This window comes from Spea bombifrons, chromosome 4, assembly GCF_027358695.1.
Source record: "Spea bombifrons isolate aSpeBom1 chromosome 4, aSpeBom1.2.pri, whole genome shotgun sequence".
Classification (NCBI taxonomy): domain Eukaryota; kingdom Metazoa; phylum Chordata; class Amphibia; order Anura; family Pelobatidae; genus Spea; species Spea bombifrons.
Window position 1 is genome coordinate 44424542 of NC_071090.1, and position 7820 is coordinate 44432361.

Consider the following 7820-nt stretch of genomic DNA (forward strand, 5'->3'; position numbering starts at 1 on the left):
ATGTAAATATGTTGAAAATATTCCATGTATTCTTAAAAAATGTATACACCAATGAGGCAGTCTTTTTAGCCTCGTTTTCATGATTTACCAGATTATTCCACCCTGGTATTTTATCTCTATGTACTGCATATAGATAATTTGCTGATTGTTGTCAGTTGGTTCAAAGAACCTTTGTAAGGTGGAGAAGAAGGGAGATAACTTCAGGTCTGGAATTGCATGAGATAATGGCTGCTCTGCTTATAGTTAATGTTGATTCAGTTTCCATGAGGTAAATCTTTAAAATAAATATCTCAAAAACAATTAAGAGGTCGGCAAAGAAAACGTACAGGCTATAGGCATTTTTAATAAATGAATTTAAAACTAAAAGCTGTGACAGCTACAGCTCTCTTTTAAGTGAACAGCTGAAAGACATATATACAATGAGACTGACTTGTAAAGTATGCACATACCACGTTGATACATATCATCGCCAACAAGCCATACTGAATTGCTTATAAATACATTACCATTTTTTCTCCAAATACAAAGAAGCCACACATAGAATCCAATTGGTTGTGAGTTCAATTTTTTACGATAAAATATTCTAGGAAAAGGGTTTACAACACACTATAACACAAACGTGGCCACATGACTCTGTTTCATTCAGTAGTTGGCCAAGTATTAAATGACATCTCAACACAGATAAAAATAAATCTGGTTATGTTCTTTCAAAAGTATCATAGTACGAAGTATGCAAGATAGCAATATTCTATTGCAGGAAGAATCCGAAGTGGACTGTCCTTTCACCTCAACTGATTAATGCTTTTTTGTACTGTTCTCTTGACTAAATATAGCTCAGGCAGCCACACACACCCATATAATGGACACTTTCTTTCTTTACCGCTATTCAAATTACATTTGAAATCTTTTAAGTCTCACTCATTTCCTTTTTATAAAGCTGTCAAATATCTTACATTCCATAAAGCAGAATCTTAATACATTTTTTCAACCCTTTGTTCTTCTTCTTGAGGGTTTTAACAATATGATGATAATATTGTTATTATTATTATTAATAATAATAATAATAATAATAATAAGTAAAAGATAGATGGCTATGAGCTGGGCCCTCTTTACCTAATGTATCGTTTTGTCTTAATATGTCAATTCTAGTTTTATCATACTCCTTGAATGTATGTATTGTAAGAAGCGCTGCATCAATTGCTGGAGCTATAAGAATAAACAAATAAAAATAATTATTATTAGCAGGTGGTGAAGTAAAATAAATAAAAGTAAAATAAAAAGAGGATTTCTGTAGTAAGCTTACAAATATTAATCATAATTTGAATAACTTTAAGAAAACCTAAATTGATTAGGTAGATAATAAAGATTGTGGTCTAGCTTTTATAATTATATAGATTATGTTGAAAAATCGTAGCAATGCTTTTCTGAAATAATTGAAACTTGCACATACTTATAAGAAGTTATTCTTCATCAATGTAAAAAACTGCATGATACAAATAGTATTATTCTATTATTAGAATAATTACTATTATTCTGATCAGCTAGGTCAAGAAGATTTGGTTTGGTCACATATACTGACAAAGTATATCAAACTGAAGGGTAATGGGAATGGCGGGGGCAGAGGTTCAAGAAAGAGGAAAGGAGAATTAACAAACTTGACAAAACTGTTAAAAGTGAAAATCAGGCAGGCAGGGGAGGACTGGCACCTTCTGGCCTACAGAGCAGGTAAAGCCTTGTCCCTCATACTCACTGGTACACATATTTAAACACACACCCTCACACTAACACAAACTTACACTCTCACACTAATACATACACATTCATGCTAACACACATACTAACACTACCACACACTACTCACACCCCCACAAACACACTCTAACACATGCTTACACAAACTCACACTAACACACATTGCCTCTAACATACACTTACACATACACACTCATGTTAACACACACTCTCTTTAACACATACTTTCATATACACGGTCATGCTAATACATACACACTCATTCTAACATAAGTATAAGTATATACATATTCACTCACTCCCTAACTCTTAACCACCCCCATGCCACCAACTCTAGGCTCATACCTGACACTCTAACACCACACACAAACATACACACACACTCAAACACTATATGCTGACACAGGCACACTCATGCTAACACCACATATTAACACCATACAGTAACAGATACGAACACGCTAACACATATTAACACTATACACTTACAAACACACATGATAACACTAAAGGCTTACGCACACATGCTAACACCATATGCTTACAAAAACATTATAATGCCATAGACTTACACAAACTCTAACACCATACAATAACATACTCTAATGCCATAAAGTGACACACAAACTCATAAACCATATACTCATACACATTACACTTACACATAAATACACACATATACACTCTCCCAAAACTCCTCCATTCCCATTTTCTTTAGAGCTGTTCCCACTCCTCCTTCTGCCTTACCCATCTTGCCATGCACCTATAGTACGTACATCCCTGGTTCTACACAGGAATCTGATACCTGCTTGGATTTGCCTGAAATTGAAAATACAATACAATAATTTAGCTAGCATGGAAGAAACATGGGAGCTGAATGTCCTCCTCCCAGAGGAAAAATTAGGCCAGATCTCTGGCACTCCAAAAATTAAAGACAACTCTGTGCATAGGATGAAAACACACATTTTGGGTGCTGTTTTTTTTAATTCTTTTAGACTTTTTGCTTTATTAACTCCTTAACGATAAAGGCTGATTTTACACTTTAGGACTGAAGCATTTTAAGTACGTTTCCCATATCATTTTCAGCTAGATCTTTACCGTCTTTCATTTATTTTACCCCCGCGGGACAGTTTCAGGACAGTTAAAGCTTTTAAAACCATCCATATAAACTATCATTTAGTATGGAATCTGAAAGATTATTAAAAAAATATAAAAAAAACATTTTGTTTTTCTAGTTTGACCTTTACTAACAATTTATAAATGACAAAAATAACAACACATTTGTTCCAGTTCTGAAAACTTCTCATATATGTGGGGTGTTAGTGCAAAATATGAAAGTAGTATTTAAAAATTTGATGAAATGGAGTCTTGGTAGTTACTAGCCCCTTACCCTCACACACACGTATATATATACACATTTACACCCACACCCGCTCTATCATCACACGCTCACCATCCCAGAGGCTTGTTTCTAACAGCTTGTGCATGGTGTGTGAGCGGCCATGTTTTTACCAGGGTCACGTAACTTTGGGTTACATGACCCCACTCTGTTCCACCTCCGCGATTCAGCCGACCGAAGTGGAAAAAAGTCTAAAGTTTTCTCTGAAACCAGAAGGTAAAATGGTTTGCAGGTGTCCTACTATAGTAGCAGGGATATATATGAATAGGAGATGCTCTGGTATGAAGGGAATCAACAAATATGTTCATCTACTACAAGATTTCACTCGAGCTGCCCCATATCTCTGGAATCTACTCCCAAGGAACCTTCAGCATTCACCCTCCCTCCCGACATTCAAGAAACATCTAAAAACCCACTTCTTCAGAGAAGCCGCACCATCTTAGCTGCTAGAACTTCCTTGTCATCGATACAACCACCACACTACCTCTCACCCTTTCTCTATGCCTTATACCCCCCACACTACCTCTCACCCGTCACTGATACCACCACACTACCTCTCACCCTTTCTCTGTGCCTTATGTTTGTCACCCCATTTCCCTCTAGATTGTAAGCTTGCGAGCAGGGCTCTCTCCACCAAATGTATCGGTTTGTCTTAGTCTGTCAATTCTTGTCATATCCCTTGAATTTATGTATTGTATTAAGCGCTGCTTAAACTGTTGGCGCTATATAAATAAAGGATAATAATAATAATAATAATAATAATAATAATATACAGTATCTTGAGAGCCCCTGCTTCTCCTTTGAATCCTAGAGTTCTGTCTGGAGAGTTGACAGGTTAGGATATTATCTACGGGTATTAGCAATATATACACTTACTGACAGCTCTGCCTGGGAATGATTTGACCATGGGTCTCTGGGTTTCTCTAATTTACATGGTCTAGTGCTGGCGCCTGCATATTCTGCATTAATTAAATGAAGTCCGCAGCACCTAGGCAGCTATAAGGTAAACCCAAAGAGCTGGCACTGGCTGTTTTTTGGAGACAGGACCACTTTAAAAATGCACATACTAGTCAAGCTGATATATATATTTCTTCTTTCACAGAAAAAAAATAATGAGTGGAATTAGCAGAATAGTTCTTTTTCAGTTCTTTTTATATATATATTTTCCTAAACATCATAAGAACTTGGGTCAGGAGTATCCTTGTATTGCATATCAAGTTTATATGACTATCCTAATCTGATCCTAAACATTCCTCTTTATTTATGACATATAAGTCTTCCATACCAAAGGTTACCTGCTGATTGGAGCAGTGCATTGCTTTCCAGAGAGAGAAGATTTTTTTCAAACCTGCTTTATATAAATACCCCTCTATGTTTGTCATTTATTTGGTAATAATGTACCTTTACAAGGCCAGACCAAAAATGTCTACGTATTCTTTAAAAAAATGTATAAGGAAACATGAGATACATGAGGGGCAAGGCGTTAAAGGAGAAAGGGAAAATGGGAATAGAGAGAATGATGAAACATTGGAGGACTGGGTCTGTGAAGTAGAATTGAAATGAAAAGTAACAATTCTTTAACTTAAACTTTACATTATATATTACATGTTATCAAATTTACAATTAATTTATTCATTACACGGAAAGATAATACCAAAACAGAAGTCCGTTTTCTAGAGTAGGATAAAAATTTACCTCTAAAAATAGGAAACTGTGGAGAGAAAGGCATGAATCCTGCATCTGAGTTTCCATATATGTATAAATCACAATCATCATGACATAAAAAGTCACACAGCCACTCACACACATGATGCTTCAGAAGGGTTTCATGCAGTGATGTCAGTTGGTGGAAACAGGCGGTTTTCATCAAGAGTAACCCTTTGGGAAGACAGAAAGGCAACTTGTCATGGTAATTCTCATGGAATAATTTGAAACAAACCTGCCCAGACAGAATATTGTCTTAGAACATGATAGCACTAACATTCAGTTCTTCTGTATGTTCTTCGGCTTGCAGGAAACTGCAAAATCATTTTCCTGGTCTTGGTTTGTAGCCTGTAGTCATCATGAGTAATAATCACTTTAAGGTCATTACTAAACACACTAAAAAAGAAAAGATTGAATCTGGACATACAAAACTCCAGCCATTACTTTTTGCAATTTGAAAATGATCTGTTTATAACAACTCCCACGTGTGTCTCATAGCTACCATGGATAATATGTACTGAGGGGACTTACTTTGATTTGACCTTGAACAATATTTAGATACATTTTAATAAAACTGGTGTCCTGCCAGTGGTGGCATCTGTCAACAAAAGCTGGACAGGATCTTCTCTACAGCAATCAAGTCCATTCAAAAATAAAGCTAGGATTATTCATATAGATTTTTTAACTTTTTATGAAGTAACATCTGTCCAATCAATATACTGGTACAGAGGCAGAAGTGAAAACAGTAAATAAGAATAGTCACCATGGTATGCAACTAGATCAATGTTTAATTACTTATAGCAAGAAAAAGAAAATAGTAAAGTATTGTCACAACTGCATGTACCAGACCAGGTAGGAGTTCTGGGACAGGTTCAGAATTCAGCGCTGGGTAGGCAGGTTCAGAAGTGCCTGCTTGCCGATGGCTGCTTTGTTCTTAGGAGCTGTCTTTCTGTTACTAACACGGCTATTATTGGCCTCATCTGCTGCCTGCTGCTTTATGATTCAGTTGCCATATCCGGTTCATGAACCAATTTTGGAACTCCTATCCTCCTCACTGTCCTTGCTGGCCTATTGTCTCTGTCGTAAGGGATCCTACACTTGCATTAATGTATCAAGGATACATTGACAGGCACAGAGCAGAGTTTGAGGGAACTGGAAGATAAGAACAAACTGGGAAACTGGCCGATGACAACAAGGTTAGATGAGCTGATGCATGATCAGGACCAAAATGAAGTAAAGGGGGTGAGGCAGAAGCAAAAAAACAAAGTACAGTCCAAAGTTAAAAACGCGAAATAGTGACACATCCAAACTAGGTGGCGAATCAGAAGATGGGAACACAACCGGAGTCCAGAGCCAGGGGTCAAAAAAATGGAGTAAACATAAAGCCAAGCCTGGGAGCAACCCTGGTTCATAAGGGCTCTTGATTACCTGATGAACCACAGGTGCAACAGAATCAGGGAAGGATATCAATCTTCATGTTCCATGGGCTAAGGCTTTCCTCCTCACTTCCTCATCTCCTCATCTCTTCCTTTTTTTCCACACTTCACTTGTGCTGCCCCATACCTCTTCCGAGAAGCATACCATCTCAGTAGCTAGAACTTACTTGCCATTAATACAACCCTCACAATACCTCTCCCCTTTCCCTCTAGATTGTAAGCTTGCGAGCAGAGCCCTCTCTACCTAATGTCTCGGTTTGTCTTAGTCCGTCAATTTTAGGCTTGCCGTATACCCTGAATGTATGTATTGTAAGACATGCTGTGTAAATTGTTGGTGCTATATAAATAAAAGATGATAATAATATCATGTACATGGGCAGGCATAGCGTTCAAGGGAGCCAAACCCCCCTGTAGGCGACAAGGATAAGTGAAATATGCAGGGCTGCTTGTTTAAATCCCTGTGGTTCCCAACAAGTATCTTCAGCTATTTAACTAAAGGGTGTAGCTAATCCATAACTGCACTCAGGTGTAGTATATTATCACCTGTATTCAAGGGAGGATTGGAACTATTTACATTCATACTAGTTAACGTTCAAGCATGAAATTGGTATATATATATCTGAAAACCAAGCTTACTACTAAATTGTACATACATACATACATTTATTCAAGTGACCAACAGATCAGTTTGAACAGAAGAAGTTCAAAATGTATACCTCAACTACTACAAGATCTCTACTCTCTCTCTACTTAAAGTAACAAATCCATTAGGTGCAAATAGATTTCTTTGCCATGGTTACTACCACCATACACCCCATAGGCCAAGCAAACTTGTATACCCCCCTTTACATTGAAGGAGCTGCACTCTTGGGAGGTTAGACCAAGGGAGGACTGACCCCACGCATCCTGGGTGTCACATAGTGGCCATTAATATAATGGTCAAAACAGCATTTGGTAGACAGTATGCTCAGTGGGCATTATCTAGGCCAATCCTATGCACACCACCAAAACAGATGGTATATAAATCACATATAGCAACGGGATAATATATATAGCATACTAGAAGCACATAAAAGATCCAGTAAGGGGTGAATCTTTTAACTCTAAATACCCTGGTGACATGTCTCAGATTATCAAATTGTAACAGCACAGGGGGAATTCCCTTCCCTGGATAGGACCCCAGGTACTGGCTTATTAGATGGATGCTGTATCCTGGCCTACCTGGAAAAAGCAAGAAAACACATGTGGCTCCTGAGCACATAGATACTACAAATGTGTAGTAAGTTAGCATTACGTGTTCATGAGAGTCCCTCAAATAAGGAGTGTGTAAAGTGGATGCAAGCTGAGAAATGTATACAGGTATACCAAAAATGTGCCCCTCGTGATTTTTGGGGGATAAATACTAGACTTGTGCACATGGACCAAAAACTATTCTAACAAATGTTTAGTTAAACTTTTGGTCCATTTGTTTTCGGACAACACATTTTGTTTCCTCTCCTTTTGGTGCAGACAAAACTCGGAGGGCTTTT

General features: G+C 37.4%; 1 long non-coding RNA gene across 1 annotated transcript; it reads right to left on the reverse strand.

The window, feature by feature from the left end:
• Positions 1-1129: 1129 nt before the first annotated feature.
• Positions 1130-5572, reverse strand: LOC128490517 (uncharacterized). The gene is made up of 3 exons (XR_008353957.1): positions 5133-5572; positions 4955-5029; positions 1130-1206 (listed from the first exon to the last, which is right to left on the reverse strand). It is a non-coding gene; the product is annotated as an uncharacterized LOC128490517 (long non-coding RNA).
• Positions 5573-7820: the final 2248 nt, after the last annotated feature.